Here is a 17814-nt window from a genome sequence, read left to right as displayed (position 1 = left end):
TTAACATGTTTGTTATTTTACTTGTTTCAGGTTTATGGTTTGGAAAGCAGCAGCCACTGGCAGCTATTGATCCTCTCTGTTTTGTGTATCTGGGCCTGACTAAATTTGAGGTTTAATTACTGCTTTTCTCTTTTGCAGGAAAACATTTCAATGTCTTGTGGGCGGCATTATTGACATCAGGCAGTATTGTAAAGAAAATGGTTCAGTGTTGCTTGTGTCCTGTTCTTCCAAAGGTTTTGCTTGGCTGCATGTTTGTACAGCAGAATACTTTCTGCTGTTCTTCCTTGTACCTATTCTTTCAATGAATACCGTTTCACTGTAATCTGACAAGCTCATACTGCTCCAGTGCAACAACTTGTCCATACATATTGTGGTGCTGTGTGAAAGAGCTGCCTCATTATTTCAGCACAGTGTGTATCTCCAGCATTTGTCAAGGCTTGTTTGATTCAAACGTGTTTGTCTTATCAGAGGGGAAAAAAAAAAACCCAACCAACCCTTTAGAACTGTCAATGGGGACAATTAATAATGTTAAAAAAACAAGAAGAAGAATAGTAAGGAATGCCTGGCTGTTATGGCACCAATAAGGAAATCAGGTGTTGGAGCCAATTTGGAAATGAGCTCTGTGTCCCAGGCTCACTGCAAGCCCCAAATGGGGAGTGTCCAAATGGCTGGAAGCATCAGGGATGTGAAAGCTCCCGAGTGTCCTCCCTCAGGGACCAACACTGGTCCAGGCAGGACTAAGGTCACCCCTGCCCCTTGTCCAGGCAAGTGGATGGCTGAGAAGTGTGCACTTCTCCTTAGTGCCATTTCTGTATGGTGGAATTATTAAATGAACTTTTAAGTCATTAGTCAGCAAAAACTTAAAATTTCAGTGAAAAATCTCAAGCAGTATTAAAAAATCCTCATGGCCTCCAGCTCCATGACTATTTGGAAGACCTGCATTAATCATTTAATAGTTATAGTATTCATTACTCTAAATTCACAGCCAAAAGTAGCTAAGAAGCTGGATTTCATGCTTGTTGACCATTTTGTTTTTCATGCTGACAGGTGGATCAGAGATAAGAATTTCAAGGCTTTTACCTACAAGGCTTGACTCACATCTCTAATACTAATTTATACTGACATGGCCTCATTCCCATCACTGATGTCATAGAAGTTAACACAGGTGTCAGTTCTGCTCCACAAAACTTCCATGGAGCTCTGGTAAGGTGAGGAGGATGTGTCAATCTTCTGTGGTGGTTTTACACCTGCAAAGCCCCCAGATTCAGTTGCTCTCCAGGCTGAGTGTGTGGACTGTCACTTCTTGCCTTTTTTGCCTCAGGAGCCCATCAGTAAAATGGATGTCACTGTATCCCATTTCAAAATGCTCTGCACTAGCTGTTGTAGGGGTTGTTGGTAGCTGTCAAGAGTTGTTCCAGGCAGCTCTTATATCAGATTAATTTCATTTTCAGATGATAAAAGGAAACATCTTTTTATTTCTCAGGATGCACTTTAATTTCTTGTTGTTTTATTCCAACCCCTGCCATGCCCCATATCTGAGCTGTCCCAGTGAACAATATCAGGTCTCACATCAGAGGATTTAAATACTTGTACAAGGCAATGTGTACAGCAGAAGGGAAGTGAGATGACTTTACTATTACTGGGGAAAAGCAGGTCAGTGTCTTTTGTTTAACACTTGCTTTACTCTTGCCATTCAGTGCAAAATCAAAATTCCCCTTCCATGTGAATTTGCAGCTTAGTGTAACTCCTGGTGTTTTGGAGGAACAGAAAACCAAACCTTGCCTTTGCTTAAATCAGAAAACTGATAAATATTTATAAAGCTTGGCCAGTATGATTTGATGAGTGTTTAGAAGTGCAGAGGGAGGCTGAACACCCTTGACTTTCAATCTCTTTTGGACTTTTTACCTGTGGACTTCCACGGAATTCCTCACTTGCTCTGCTCTGTGCTGTGTGGGAGCTCACAGGGTCCCTCTGAAGATAATGGGTCCCTTTGTTTGCAAGACAGAGAAAGAGCAAGACCCCAAGGAGAAAACAAAAATCAGCCTGTGAGTACTATGCTTCTTAATCATGAAAGAGATTAAAATATCTTGAACCAGAGATTAAAATATCTTGAACCAGAGATTAAAATATCTTGAGCCAGATATTGCCATAGCATGGGGTGCAAGTATGTGCACGGCTTCTTTTGAGCCTCTCTTTCTTTTCCTTCCTTTGCCAGCAGAGATTCCTGGCAGTGGGATGCAGGGCTGTTTGTACTACTGATGTGGTGCTCTTCTACTCTTATTAAATGGAGCAGAGCAATTCCCACTGCTCCCAACCTGGATTGTGTTGCCAGCACTCAGTTCACTTGGAAAGCTTTGGTCTTACTGCACACGTTCAGCACACACTCTTTTAAGTGGTTTCCAGCACTCTCCATAGAAAGAAGGGGAAAAGATAATGATCCTGTGGAAATTTTGGAAAGAGCTGAGCATAACCTTGGTGTCCAGGCTGACATTCAAGATCTTCAAGGCTGTATGTTTTGCTGCTCTTTTCAGCAGCTCCAAGACAACAGACCTAGACAAGGACAGTCTAAGGTAGTTAGATTAGTCCTCATTTCCAGGTATACCTGCACAGGTCCATCTTTTCATCCCTGTTTTTCTTATTGCCCTCAATGTGTGCAGAGACCTGTGTGAAAGCAACACCTGCTTTTATTCCTTTTCTACCATTTCATTCCATTAAGTGCATTCTTTCCTGAAATGCTCTGTGACGGCACAATTCCAAACCCTGACACACTTGGGTTTTACTGGGTTCTTTGCACGTGCTCCTGGCAATGATCCACAACCCCTAATTATGACTGTTAGCAGAGGGTCAGTATAACTGAGCTCACAACTTGAGCCCCAGAGCTGGTCTTCCTGCCTGGAACCATGATTTCATGACATTTTCAAGTAGGCTTGGCTGCCAAGGCTTTGTGCTTCTCCAAGGTGAGGCTGGTCCCCATTTCCCCACGACCACCCCCTTGGGAGAGCCACCAGGTCCACAAGACCCAGCCTAGACTAAACCAAATGAAGCATGAGGAAAAAATAGGGAGTTCATTCACATTTTTCCTCAGAGTCTGGGACATGACCTGGAAAAAAGGTGCTCCAGGGAGGCTGAGCATCCCTCTTGCAGGGTGGTGGCAGAGCCCAGGGCACGCTGGCTGGGATCAGCTCCCACGCTGCAGCATTAGGTGCCAGTGCTGGATTACTCAACCCTCCTTTTTGATAACGAGCCTGAAAATTTTCCACTGTGCCCCATGTGTGCTGCAGTGCTGGTAGAGAGCACAGTGTCACTGACTATTGTATCAGAGCTTCCTGAATCTTTCAGGAGTTCTGGGTATTTGGGCTGATACCCCGAGGAGCATTTCCATCCCTGTTTCTGCTTTTTGGTCCTGCAGTGGTGCTGCTGAATCCTTTTCCAGTTCAGGTCTCTGTTTCCAGGGAAATAACTTGCAATTGCCCCTTGCTTCCTCCTGAGTCACCCCGTGGGAGCTCTGAGTTTTATGGGAAACATGAGCAACTGCCATAAAATCTCAATCTCCTCTGTCCCCAGATGGCATCGTGGATGCAGTACATTGCACATCCTCTTGGATCTTTGGAGCTGTGAGGTGATTTGTGTCCTATCTTCAGAGACACCTCCATCAGCTTCACCTTCCTTGGGAGGTTTGAATACCGAGGCTGTCAGGCTCTCGTGGAGGATGGCCCAGGTTTGGAAGGCACTGTTCTCAAGTTCAACAGAGCCTCAGGCCAGGCTCTGCTTTGGAGGCTTAATTCCCTTTCCCACTAGACCATCTGATTACGAAGAACCGTGACTGAATGTTGTATGTCGAAATCCATAATCCCCTGCAAATTGTTTAAAGTCTTGTCCATTGAACTGCAGACCTTTATCAGACAACAATTTATGGGATTCCGTGCCTGGCAAATGCAAATATAATACGTGCTGTGACGTGTTTTGGTGTCAGATTCTCTGTATTATTGGATAATATTATATAGTTCCAGGCTCACGTGAATATTAACCCCAATTAAAACGAGATCTTTGCCAAAAAGTATAAATAAATCTGTTTTAGGCAGCTCAAGTATTTCCTTGTCAAGCTATTTTATTTTTTAAGCCCCCATTTTTATTTTACAAGTTGCTCTTCTCAGCATCAATCCGTGAGCAGCACACTGTGAGCATCACAGGCTCTCCTTTCATTTTGCTCTAAGAGGCAAATGGGGAACAGCACTTCCATGTCCAAAAAACCCTCGTGCTGGATGACGTGAATCAAAAATTGTAAAGTTGCATCACGTTGTGAAAGAGATTTTCCGACCTTTTTTCCTTTTTACTGAGGTTAACTTTGCTGCCCTGGGAAAGATGTGTAGTCTGGGAAAGACATCTAGTCTGTGCAGAGGGTTGTGGTGCAGATACCCTTGAGCAAGACCTACACAAGCAAACAGCAAGTCAGAGGCAGCGAAGATGGACAGCATGTTCCTGCTCTAAATGAGTTATCCCAGGCTCAGGGCTGCATTTGGTACCCAAAATACTTAGAGCTTTTGGTACCCAAACAATGGGCTTTGGGCAGTGGGACATATTTTACAGAGGCATCAGCTTGCTCGGTGCAAACTCACAGATCTCAAACAAAGTAGTTCGTTTTCTTTTTCAGTGGAGATGTGCTGAGACACTTAAAACAGTGTTTGCAGCCATTAGGCTGTGCTCAAAAGTGGTGCAGATCTTGGGGGTTTGCTTGGAATGGGATTGTGCTAAGTATAAGGATTTACTGCTTTCCTCACAGTTGGATGCTATGTTTTATTCTACCAGCAAATAATGAAGGCAGAAGAATCACAATTTAAAATCTTAGAGAAATTTGTTTCTTAATCTCTTACTGGGTGGCTGGACTTGGGAAAAAACTTATTCCTTGCCTAGGCAGCTAAAAGGTGTGCAATGAATGAACATTTCTAGTCACTTCTGTTTGAAGAGTATGTTCACATAAGCATTTCCATGAACTTTATTCTCATCTGGAGAAAAACACAACTAGGAGGTGAAAACAAAGAAGAAAAACAGGGTCAAACGTGCTGCAATATGACTTAGGGCAGCTCTGGTTCAACGGGAGAGAAACTGGAGTGAGTTAAAATGTGTGGTGTGGTGGTGAGGCTGTGTGTGTGGGGAAGATGCAAAGTCCAGCAGGATTGTATCTCTGCAGGGAAATCCCACCACTGCAGAGATGGCATCACTTTCCTCTCCTTGATCCCCAAACCTGTTCTGATCCTTCAGGGCCTGGCTGGGACTTTTTTTTCCTTGCTGTGCACTCAAATAATTCTTAGCTCTTCACTTGGGTTCCTGCAGGCTGGGGAGGGTATATTTTTAAATGGTGTTAGTGGAAATTTTGATTCAGGGCTTTCTGAAATCCCTGGAACAGAAGGCTTGAAGTCCAGGCTGCTGCACCGTTTCCCTGGACACGTCTTCTTTTTTCTGCCTGGAAATTTTATACCAGTGGAATTAGGGGATTTTACATATTTATCCAGGATTTCCAGCATCTGGTGTGTGGCTGGAGCAGTAGCCCTGCCACTGACATAGACCCCGTGTGCTCCCACATGGCTGTGCAGCCCTGGGGCATCCCGATCCCATCCCCGGGTGGGCTGTGTGTGCCCATCCACCACGGGAGCCATGTGGGTGACCCAAAGCTTGCCAGGAGCCCGTGCTGCAAAGCACAGAGCTCACTTGGGGCAGCCCCACGCTGATAAAAGAAGTTGCTGTTGGATCAGAGCCTGAGCTCAGCTGTCCTGGTGGAAATCAGGAGCGATGCTGCTCCGAGGGATGTAGTTTATCCATGAGAAAGAAAGACTCAGCTGTGGGAGTGTGTCATGCAGCAAAGTGACTGAGAGCATTAATGGCATGGGAATGGCTGGTTTTTTTATTCTCTAACCCATCATTTGCTGCAACAGACCACAAAGTGCTTTACCCTCAGGTAAATTCTCCAAGAGAAGTGGTTTTTCCCCATTTACCTCTGGACAGTAGCTCGGTCTGAGGGAGCTAAACCCAACCAATCAATGAGGGATAAGAAGAAAACTGGTTTTAAGAGAGCTGATGATAAATTTACACCAGACTTGGCAGAAGCCTCTGATGTTGGATCCAACCAAAAACTGGCTCCAGGTGTGCCGAGACATGGAGTTTCCTCAGCTCTTTGGCTCTGTCCTCATGAACTGATTTCAGCCTCAATCAGAGAAGGTGGAAGGATTTCCAGCACTTCCCTCAGCTCTGCTCCTCCCATGACCCATCCCTTGGTCCTGCTGGCACCTCATGGAATGTGACAGGGAAGGTGCTGTGAGCATCAGTGGGGTGGAAAACCCAAGCCCTCTGCTTATGTGTAAAGTATGATCTGAAGTCTTCTGTTTCTGAAGTATTTTATTTTTTTTCCCCCGTTTGCCAGATTTCTTTAATGCGTTTCCTTGACGCATTTCCAAGTTGCACGAGAAAGCAAGGAAGCATGAGAAGAATGAGGAAGCATGACAAAAATGTTATTTAAATGCATCTAGGCATTTTTGTTTGTCAAAACTCTGTTCACTCTGTAAATTTGACAATGATTTCAATAAAGTTTTTATAAAACTGGAATAGAGAAACATGAAGCTTTTCATCCAATATGTCCAACACAATGAATAAACTGGAACAATTGAGTTTTACCCTTTTTTTTTTTTCTCAAAGTAGTGTTGAAAATATTGTGAAGGGACAGTGAAAAATTTTGGTTTAAGGTTATTTATACTTTGGGCTAAGGAAAATTAAGAAGTGAGGTAGTTTTTATATAATTTCAACTTCCAGGAGAGCTTTCTGTATAAAAAAATTATCCCATTCCCATGGTTCCATGAAGGGCCATTCATTAACCTTTTAGGGGAGATGAACAAAATCCAGAGAGCTTTGCTAAATATGGGAACCGACAACTAACACACTGTTTAAGAGAGACAGTAGAAATCTTTTTGATGAGGTAAATCTGACCAGAGATCGACTTTGTTCAGGATATTTTCTAATAGGAAAGAAGCAGCGGGGTCATCCAGATCCCTTTGAAAATTTATTGCTGTGCTCAGGAATTCCTTGTACATCCCAGGACCGGGAATCTGAGCAGCAGGCTGCTGTGGCAAGTAAAAAAATAAATGGTGTTATCTTGATAGCCAGACAACACAGTATCTGCTCACATAAAGTCATTTGGAGAATATTGTTTGTGAAAACCTCTTTGCTTTGGATCCATTCCTTCTCCTTTCCGTTTTCTGATAAAAAATCCTAAACACCAAGCAGTTAAAGGCTGCCATAAAACTGAGAAGAAACACTGACAGTGGTGCTTTATCATGCTCCATCTGGGAGGCGAGCCAGCTCTTCCTACTTCAAGTTTATTTCTCCTACTCTGCTTTACCTCAGATAATGTCTCATAAACAGTTAAGAGGGTCATTTGTAAATGTCTTGGAATGGTTATTGCTCTCATCATAGGCTTTGGATCTTCGTGCTTTCAGTTAGTGAACATCAAGGTAAAAATCAAAACAAATTCCCCAGCCCAGGGAAATGACTGTTTGGGAATTTCTTCTGTTCCTAGGACAGAAAAGTTGCTATTTTTCTCCACCTTGTTTTCAAATTGTAAGCTTCATCTCTCATTTTAGGTGAGACTTGCTTGCTTTCTATATGACTGAACTTCTGCTAAACCAAGGACTAGAATACCTAAACCAAGAGCTCAGCTGGAGCATTTTGACAGAATATGATCGAAAAAAAGTGGGTTATTGAGCAGCAAAGTCTCGGGGTGGGGGTCAAACTGCTTATTTCAATCAAGCCTGGATACATTCTATCCAACCATTTGTCCTAGCTTTGTTAAATGAATTAAACCCCTGGTAGCCAGCAGCAGCAGCATGTGTTGGGAGGGCACTGAGAGCTCCTTTCTCCTTCTCCTCATTTGTGCCTTGCTCATTGGTGCTCCTTTTTTTCTGGGAAAAGAAGGACCCCTGCCTGCAGGTATTACCTGAGTGCAGAACCCTGTTCCAAGGGCAGTGGGTACGTGATATATCTTAATATGTCATCACATATTTATCCCCTGGCTCTGTCCATCAGCATGACACCCACGGCTGGGGGTGCCCCTGGAGCCTCACAAACCAGGCTCTTCAGTGCCTGAGTCATGGGATGCAGGACAGTGGCAAGGAGCTTATAATGTACAACTTATAATGTGCAAAACAAGCATCTCTGGGCCCTGCTTTGAGCAGAAGCAGCAATAAGGGCTCCATCCCACACTGCTGTGTGTGTCAGGCCGTGCTGTGAAAAATGGCTGTTTGGCTAATTTCTTGGGACTGTGTTTGAAGAGGCAGCTGTGTAAAAAGGCATTTACAATAATCTTTCATGTTCTCCAAAGGAAAAGAATCCACCTGTGTAATCTTTTAAGTTAAGCTTCCCTCAGGTCTTGTTTAACATTATGAAAATGGCAGCTCATATAATTTTATTATCTGAGCTAAATATGATTCCCTCTCTGTCTTCCAGCTATTTCTCCTAATCCTTATCAATAAAACTACTAGGATATAATGATTTTATAGGCTGCTGCTTCTTCATCTTCTTTCTTGTATTACTTCAAGTGAATTCTCTTCAAGTAAACCAGTCAATCTCACAATTAGAAACCCAAAGCAACATTATGTAACCCATACAGCTACATCAGTCAGGAATGTAGAGGCAGAGATGACCAGATATTTACATGTGATGTCCTAGTTCTCAAAGGATTTGTCGGGAAACAACAAAGAGAAGAATGTGTTGAACTGGGAGAGGAAATGGGGTTTCCTTGTAAGTTTGATTTGGATTATTTAAGGATGGGCTGTTTGGAGAAGTTCTGCTCTGAGCATCTCTGCTCTTCTCTGGCTCTAAGACAAAGAAAGATAAATTCCCTGGATTTATTGGGTACAAAGAGGGTGGTGGGGTGGTGGTCTGAAGCTTTGGAGGAAGCTGCATCTGACCAGAGAAATCAAACTGCAGGAGGTGCAACAAATTAGAAATTGTTATTTTCTGCCAATCCCAAGGAACTCATAACTGCTTTGAATAATGAGATGCAAGGCTGGGGCTTGTAGACTCAAAACCTCATCTCTTTGCCTTGAGCAAAATGGGTATCTTCTGTGTCTTGACCCTCCATAAGACAGGAGTGATGAGAGACACCTACTTCAAGCAACGTCTGAGATTCCAGCTGATGTTTTTAGTGTGCCCTGCAGCGATCACTAAGTAATTATTATGCACTAATTTTTTTTTCAGCCCAAGCCTGTAGTTCCTGCTCACTCAGGGGTAATTTTAGACTGCTGCAGTCAGTGTGGTATCATGGCTGAAGCTGGTCTGAGCGGAGGTATCGTGGTCTGAGCTTTAGTGAGCAAAAATTTCTTCTTGTGCAGCACAATATATGTCATTGTAGGCAGAGTGTATCTGTTATCCTTTCATACATGGAAAATAAATGACCGTAAAGCTCCCCAAGTCACACTGTCTGTATCAATGTCTGTGTCTGCAGAGATTCCAATACTGGATGTCAGTGATTTAAAAACAAAATTAAATGCTCCAACTAATTATAGTTCTGTGCACATATAGTTACCTCTGAGTATTTGCAGCTGTCAGGTTCAAATATTTCTAATAACTGTGGCTGTGACATTTGTTCAACAGATGAGGTAAGAATAAAAGATTAAGGGGCAACAGCCTGGGTTGAGGAATGGAAAGGAGATCGGATACAGAACTTGATGCCATGAGCACTGTAACACAAGTTTGAAGGTGGACTTGAATGCACCAGATTTTGCAGCTAAAATTATGTAGCAGGTGGTAACACTGGAGACCAAAAGGGAGAAAACACCGTGTGGAGGAAATGTTGAGAAATATGTGTTACTCCAAGCCCAGAACTGAGGAGGCTGAATGTCAAGGTTTCTCTCAGGATGGGTTTAAGGTCCTGGAGCAGCTCATGCCATTTCTGTCGTGTTTTCCCATGGAAGGAGGGCAGCACTGTGCAGATGGTTGTCTTGCTCTAAAATGCATAAGGATTCTCTGTGCAGAAGCCTTCATCTTTGGGCTTCCCTGCAGCACAACCTGGTGCTTGTGTCCGCTTCACCCTGCACCAGTCCTGCATTTCCCTTCCCTTTTCTGCACAGGTCTTCACCCTTTCCAAGCTGTACTTGGAGATTTCAGGCGTGGAACACCCTGCCTGTGTCTTGCATAGCTAACTTTTCTCTTCTTTTCCCCTTCCAAATAATTTTTTGCACATTTCTCTCCTCAACCCCTTCAACGTGCTGTGTGTAAGACATGAGATAACAACAGCAATATAGTTTTTCAAAGACTTCCACTGAGAATTCCCATCATGACATTGCTGACAGGAGATACCTTAAAGAGAAAGCACCGTAAGGAATAACACATGTTTGGGTTTTTCTGGTTTTTTTTGGTGGTGGGAGGAGTGGAGGGAGGAAAGATTAGTAGACTATTCTCAATGTGTACGACTCAGGTCTGTGATCTTTGCTGCAGAATCCAACTGTGCAGATCTATCAAGTTCAGCCATGCTGGGGTATGCCACACAGGTGGATGGTTTAATCTTGACAGTTGAGCTTCCAAATGAAAGGAGACAAAAAATGAGATGAAAAAAAACATGCTAAAACCTGTTCAGCTCCCAGCCAGGCTTCGGAGCCGTGCTGCTGGATAACACTGCTGTTCGTGGATCAAAGGCTATGGGTGGCTCTTTCAGCCCCTGGTACTATACTGGTTTTTCTAGAGCAATTGTAAAATAGCAAGGACCCTCCTATCTCACAAAATAAAGGAGGTGGGGTGCAGTTCTGCTCTGATGAGGGAGAAGCAGCAACCTGGATATGTCCTTGCAGAGCTTACCCTGAAATGCAGCTGAGATCCCTGAGCAGAGCGTGTGTTTCACAGGGGAATGATGACACCTAAAAATCTGTTCCTTTAGGACTGGGTCTTCAAAACTGCACATCCTGCATCCACAGAGTCCCTATTTCATTTAAATAGGACAAAACATCCAGTTCTCAGCAGGAATATTTCAGAGCTGCCTTGCTCACCCACTGGCTTCACACCCTGCTGCCTCCAGAATGCGGCAGGTTTGGGTGCATGTTGCATCTCTGCTGCAAACTTCCAGATGCATGGGCAGAGCTAGCATGGCTTGGGTTAGTATTAAAAAAGGGAAATGTTAATGAAATGCTTAAGCACATACCTATGACACAATCTGAAACAGGTGGATGTGGAGCCATTGAAGGGCTCATGCTTCACTCAAACCATATGTGAAACTCCTGTTGCCATCCTAGGAGCAATGATCAAGGAGATGGCTGTTAGTGAGCATGATTTAAAACTGACTTTAGAAAGAGTAATTTATGCTCTGGAGCCTCCTCAGATGTGTACCCAGTAGGAAACTCTGTAGCTACACCTGTTTACACATCTTTCGGCTCTCTGAGATGCTAATGAGAAACCCAGCCCTCACTGCGCGGGGAGGGACTGTAACAATTACTGAGCCCCAGAAAGAAAATGGGTCTCACTGACTGATTTATCAGCAGGCTTTCCTGGAGGACAGATAATCCATGCCAGGAGTTTTGAGGGGCCACCAGGCTGCACTCAGGTTTTGCTGGACAAGGCTGGAGACTGCGTTCAAGAGCACTGGTAACACAGTGCTCTGGAGCCAGGGACTGCCCAAGACAAAGCTCCCTTTCACCTCTTTTCCTTTTTGCTTGCAACTACATTTTTAAATATCCATCTACTCTTCATGTTTGTGAAGACTTTTAAACTTTGATGGGGTTTCAGATGGTGTCACTCCTGTTGGGAAGCATTCTTCATTCTTGGCAACACGTGCACTTGAGGGCCTCACACTGCACCAAGGTTCACTGGGGGCTCAGCATCTGTTTGACATCCCCCTGCCCTGACCCCTGGCCATTAGTGCTGCTTGTTAATGAAGGTAGAGAGAAACCAGTGTCCCTGGACTCGGGATGCAAGCAGGAGCAGGAGACCACCTCATCACACCCAGTCCCTGATGGTCCCCCTCCAGCTGTAGGAGTGGAGCATCCCGCAGGAGTGTGTTGGCTCTCTGGAGAGACCTTCCCTCACCAGATGTTGAGAGAGGGGCTTCCTTTGGCCATGGTCACCCTCTAGAAAACCACAGAGCTGTGGCAACTATTCCACAGGACAGAAATAAGGCTCAGTTAGGCAACCCATGTCCTGTTCCTAAAATCCCCAGGAACTTTCTCCTCCAAAGCCTCACCATCTCCCCAGCAAGCTTCCCCAGAAAAGTGAGGAATGGGGGAAAAGCAGAGACAGTCTTTGAAGAGCTGGTGAAAACCTGCAGTTGTGCAGAGATCCTTCTGTTAGAGATGCCCAAAACTGGGGCTGGATCACGGGGTGGCACCAGCACTCCTCTGCACAGCAGTAGGTGTCTGCACCTCTTCATGCCTCGGGAGTTTGGGCTGGGAGTGGTGGGAGTGAGGAAAACGCTCGGGGAGCTTGCAGGATCAAATGGGTTGTTTAAGCACTAGTCATTATAATTTTGTTTGTGAAGCATCCCTTTACTTTGCTAAAGATAAATAAAACATGGTAAAAGATGAATAAGGCTCAGGTAAATGGTCTTGCATGTTTAAGAAGCCGCTCCTGCAGTTTTGGGGTGTGATTCTGTGGTGCAAATACGCTCCCATCAAAGCCACTCGGAGACTCCAACGCCAGTCTCATTATTCCTCTTCCTAAAATCAGATTGCAAACCAGCAAAAAGACTTCTGCTTAATTATAGCCCGAGGAGCGATGTTTGGGCCGGGACTCACATCAGATTTCACACTGATAGATGAGGAGTACATGTGCTGATACCATCTGCAGGTTGGGCACAGCTCAGCTCTCAGGGGTGCACACCATGGTGAGGAGCCACCCTGCCACACCATGTCCCTGGCAGGTCCCCTGGGCTCAGTGGAACCCACACTGTGACCAGTGAGCACATTTCTTTGCTGAGCCAAGCGCAGCTTTCCGTCGTGCAGCCTTGTGCTTGCCCCTCCTCTCATCCCTGAAAGCCTTGGGAGTTGGAAGACTCCTTTTTCTCTTTGCGTAAGAAGGACATAAATTCAAAGGATTCTGCTGAATATTTGTTAAGATGCATATTTATGTGCAAAACCCTCCCTACCCCTCAGAAACCGTTTAGTTAAAAGAGGATAAAGATGATTTACTTATGCCTTAGGGCTGTTGCTGTTTAAACACTATACATTTATGTCTATTTACTCTGGTATTTACTAAAAAAGCATAGTTAAATTAGCAGTCGCTGCCTCTCCTAAACCATTTCTGAAGGCTCTTACAGCACTTCTTTAAGGGAACAAACTCAGGGATGAACAAACCACGTCATTCTGGCTGTAGGACAGTGAAAGCAAAAGTCCTTTTCCAGTGGCCACAGGGAAAGAAAATGATGTCTGAGGATTCCTCAGGGTGACAAACTGCTTATTTTGGTGAAAACCCACCTTTACAAACTGTGTTGTCACCACACGCTCTCTGCAGCATCGCTGGGATGCTTTGCTCTGTCACCCAGGTTCACACGCAGGTTCCTGCTGTCCCATGAGCTCCATAAACGGTGCATAGGAGCCAAAATCCCCAGGATTCTCCCCCTTTGAGCTTGCCAAGGTTCTTTTTTCTGCTCAGGGGTATTAGCAGTAATGACACTGGTGCAGTTGATAACTGGCTGGCTGTGCTTAATGACCTGAGGCACGACAGCTCCTCTCAGTTGGCTCCCAATCCCCAGGAAATGCACCCCGGCCTGATTACTGTCGCCTAAAGAGTCACACATGTACCCCGGGAACCTCCTCTTCATTAACTTCACCTGTGTGCAGAGGGCTGCTGCACAAACATATTTTTTCAATCAGATAATGCATTTTCAATTAAATGACTTGGTTTCTCCCAAGTTTTCTCTTCCTTTCCTGCTGTACAGGAGCTATCTGTGTTTAATGCTGTAATGGGACCTTGCCATAAAGTTGGTTGTGCCCTTCTGAAGTGACAGTGATGACAATTAAGATGTGTTACAGTTTTCCACTGAGTGTATTTGTACCATATGGACATGCAGCATGGCTCAGAGCAGAGGCTGCTCCTGAAAATTCAGGGCAAGATGTGACAGATGAGAATTCCTAGTGGAATTCTGAAGAACTCTGGGCAAGCAGGAAGCTCTGTATTCCCATACCTGCCTGCCTGGAGTTCCCCCTGCAGATGACTTTGGCAGCGGTTTAAGAAAGGAGCACACACGTTTTTTGTGAGCATAATGAATGATGTATGGCAAATGTTTGCAGAGCAGCTGAGAAGAAAAGGTGCTGGGGCAGGGCTTTGGGTTTTCACACCGCAATAGTGAGCTAGGGAGTGGGACCTGGAGATAACGTGGCTTTGGGGGAGTGCCGGCAGGGTTGAATTCAGCATGAACCAGGAGACTTTTTTGAACAGTGAGATGAGAAATAGGAAAGTGTTTCCACTCCAGAAACAACGTTCTCCCTCTAAATGAATGTTTACCAGAGTTGTTGAACCATGGGTGTTCCATGTTTGAGACTTAGCCTTTGGTGGCTGGTGGGAAATTGTGTGTGCTCCAGAATGAGGAACAAGAACAAGAACAAATCTGCTCTTTCCCAGACAGAAAGAGGCCACCAGCACCCAGAAACAGATTGGGATGGCCCCAAGGACCAGGCTCCCTCCTGTGCAGCTCTGTTGGGAAGTGAGGGAAGGGGGTTGCTGCTCCAGGTGTCATTCCCTGGGTTGCTGGTGAGCCCAGGAATGGCATTTTGCAGGTGAGGCAACAATCCTGCAGCAAAAGTTATCCCTCAGTCTTGGTACCCAACTGGATTTGCTGAAACTGCTGGTGGTTTTCATCTCTCTAAGCCCTGTCCCAAACTTTGCAGCTTGTCACACTTGTCATTGCAATGTGGGAATGACTCATGAAGACCAAAGACATCTGGAAGTAGCAGATTCAGGCTGTGCTTTGCAAAAAAATGCCTTATTTATAAAGTTTTTTATTTTTCTCCTGAGCAGGCACCAGCTCTCCAGGACTGCAGAGTGCTTTGGGTGGAAATTCTGGTTTTGTTTTGCTGTGGTTGAAGGGTAGAAAGGGGGCAAAAAAGTGAGATGCTTTTCCAGCCCTTAGGCAGGGTGGACTGGGTGCTGCGGGCTCCCATGCAACTTCTCTGCTCAGGAAAGAATAGAGGTCAATTTATTCTGTTTTCTTTTTAGTATCACATAAGAGTTAGAAAAGATCCCTTATTTTTAAGTGGCTTTTGCTTTGCTAATGTGGCTTCAAGAGTCTTCTGAAGAAAGTGGTACAAAAGAAACGACGTTTGGAGCAATTTCCCGTGTATAAAATGTTAAATAGCTTTACAATGAAAAGTGAAGTAAAAAACTTTGAGGCATACTTATTCCTTGTTCTTGGTGAACTCTTAGAGCTTGCATTGCATGGAGATTTTTTTTCAGGAAAAAACCATAAAAAAACCCAAACCCTTTGGCATGTTTAATGGAAATCAGTCTGAACTGAAGTTTCAACTGTTGGTAAATCAATGCCATCCCTGTGCTCTCTGTGAATACTTCCCCGTTCCTTAAAAATCATGTTTGTATTTGTTTAAAAAAAGGCTGCTCAGTATTTGGCACACAATGAACTAGACATTGATGGTGCTTTAAAGTGATTACAAAGGAGTGTGAGCTCCTGCAACCCATCTTTGGAGGGCAACCATTCCAGCCTGCTCATCACCTCCCTCTGACAAGGTCCTGCTGTGGGATGCACTCGTGTCCCTGCTGATGGCTCTGGGCAGGGACATACATGAAGTTCTCCATACATTGTGCACTTCCCAGAAAGCACTTTTCCCGTGGCCTGAGCCCGCTGGAATCAGGCTGCCTGTGAGTGGTCCACAGTGTGCACTGCAGCTCCACCTCTTTAGCAGTGGAGCTTGGCAAACTGGGCAGTTTGCCATCAGCTCTGTGTCCTGGGAGGTTGTCACTCATCCCTTGTAGCAGCCTCTGCCTGCAGCCATCCATCACCGTGTCAGCAGCAAGCCCTCGCTTGCTCCTGTCCATGGATCAGAGTCAAAAGAAAGAGGCAACCAGGGAAGGGAGGGACAGGTCTGTGAGTCTTGGTGTCATACCCTCAAATGTGCTTTTTTCTGGGAAGGTGGCCCCCGGTGAGTACCAGCCCCACCCACACTGTGTGGGGACATGGCACAGCACCAGTACACTGGGCACAGAGCACAGACAGGTCTCTCCAGCTGGTTGCACCTTCCCTGGTACCACTGGGTGCCACTGGCATGCCAAGGCCCTTGCCAGGTGGAGGAAAGGCCATACAATAAATCTGCCATCTAAAAGTAACCTGCTGGTTTGCATGCTTAGGTTGTCTGTCTGCTTTTATACTAATTCTCCACATCCCACAATGTCACAGCTCTTGTCTTAGATGTTGCAGGACAGATTTCCAGGCTCTGTGAGACAAGTACCAACTCTAGGAATTAGGAATCTGAATGCCCTTGAAGATTCCCACACTTTTGCCCAGTCCCACATAATTGGGAGGATTACCCAGACACTCCTTAAAGGTGCCATGGGAAGAGGGAGGCTGAGGGATCCAGTGCCAATGCCTTCCTTGAGGATTTTTCCTGCTGGAAACATGCAAGGAAAGGACATTTTTGAATTGCTTGTGCAGATATTCACAGGTCCTGAGTGTATAATGTGCATCCCTCCATGTTTGCACTGCATGCCTTTACCTTGTTAATTGGCATGGGCGTTTTTTCCCTGTGGCACCTCCCTGTCCCTACAGACGGCACAGACTGGGGGACCTGCAGGAATAAAGGATTTTTCCCCCCATCTCCGCCGCTGCAGGAGCTGCACAAGGGCTGCCTTGCACGGCGAGCACTCGCATTATCTGCCCCATATGCAGCCATCTGGTTCTGCTGAAGGTTTTGATCTCTCAGCCGGGTTTGATTTATGTGGCAAGAGCAGCGACATTCCCGTCGGAGAAGCCGAGCGCGATGGTTAACGTTGCCACTGCTTAAGGGTGAAGTTGGATCCCACCAAGGCTGAGTTTTAGGTTGCCCCTTATTGGACACATCTGGTGAGGGAAAGGCTCCCTCCTTGCCCCTGGCCCGCTCTGGCTGGGTTTGGGCCAGGCAACGTGGAAGCCGTTTGCATTTTCAATGCCTCCCGTCTTGGTTTGCGGGAACGCCGTCGAGGTTTGGGAAAACGATACTGGAGGATATTTTTGCACTACAAGGAAAAACGATGCAGGGTTTTTTTAACTTGGTATAAAGAGGGTTTTGTCCCCTGCTGTGAGGGTGGCAGCATCAGGCTGTGAGTCCCTGTGATGAAGAGCCTCCATGAAGTGTTTTGTATGGACAGTGCTCCTGGGCACTCATTATGTTTTGTACAGAATGTCACAACACCACACACTGCTTATCTTACATCCTGAGTCCTCCCCATGGACACTGATGGTTTTTCTCCTTTTCCTTCACCTCACAGAGGCTGTGAAACACCATATTCAGTGATTGTGTACTTAAAACTCTTCTTTGTGCTTGTTTTTTTTTTTCAGATAATATGACTTATCATGATGTATAATCATAACTTTTTACTATTTCCTTTATTGCATGACATTTTGCAAAGTTCATGAATAAATAGTCATTAGGTCCAGCTAAGAGACCTGGTTTTTGAAGGGATTATCCCTGTCTAGGAGAATCCCAAAGAAAAACCGAAATATAAAATTAGTCTAATCCAGACCTCTTTATCTTCATTTCCCAGTGAAATCCAGCTGACCTTGGGTGAGATGCATTGACTTATATCGAATGAGCATTGTACTGGTATGAAGTTTTTTGGGATGGGAACTGAGAAGCGAAA

General features: G+C 45.1%; 1 long non-coding RNA gene across 2 annotated transcripts; it reads left to right on the top strand.

Annotated features, from left to right (window-relative positions):
- Positions 1–1208: 1208 nt before the first annotated feature.
- LOC116794442 lies at positions 1209–6597 on the top strand. 2 transcript variants are annotated; one of them, XR_004359798.1, is made up of 3 exons: positions 1209–1653; positions 1965–2045; positions 6416–6597. It is a non-coding gene; the product is annotated as an uncharacterized LOC116794442 (long non-coding RNA). The 2 variants fall into 2 exon arrangements; XR_004359799.1 differs by lacking the exon at positions 6416–6597 and adding an exon at positions 2532–2551.
- The last annotated feature ends 11217 nt before the right edge of the window (positions 6598–17814 follow it).

The sequence above is a fragment of the Chiroxiphia lanceolata genome, chromosome 15 (genome assembly GCF_009829145.1).
Source record: "Chiroxiphia lanceolata isolate bChiLan1 chromosome 15, bChiLan1.pri, whole genome shotgun sequence".
In the NCBI taxonomy this organism is placed as follows: Eukaryota; Metazoa; Chordata; class Aves; order Passeriformes; family Pipridae; genus Chiroxiphia; species Chiroxiphia lanceolata.
This window is presented reverse-complemented; position numbering and strand designations above follow the sequence as displayed.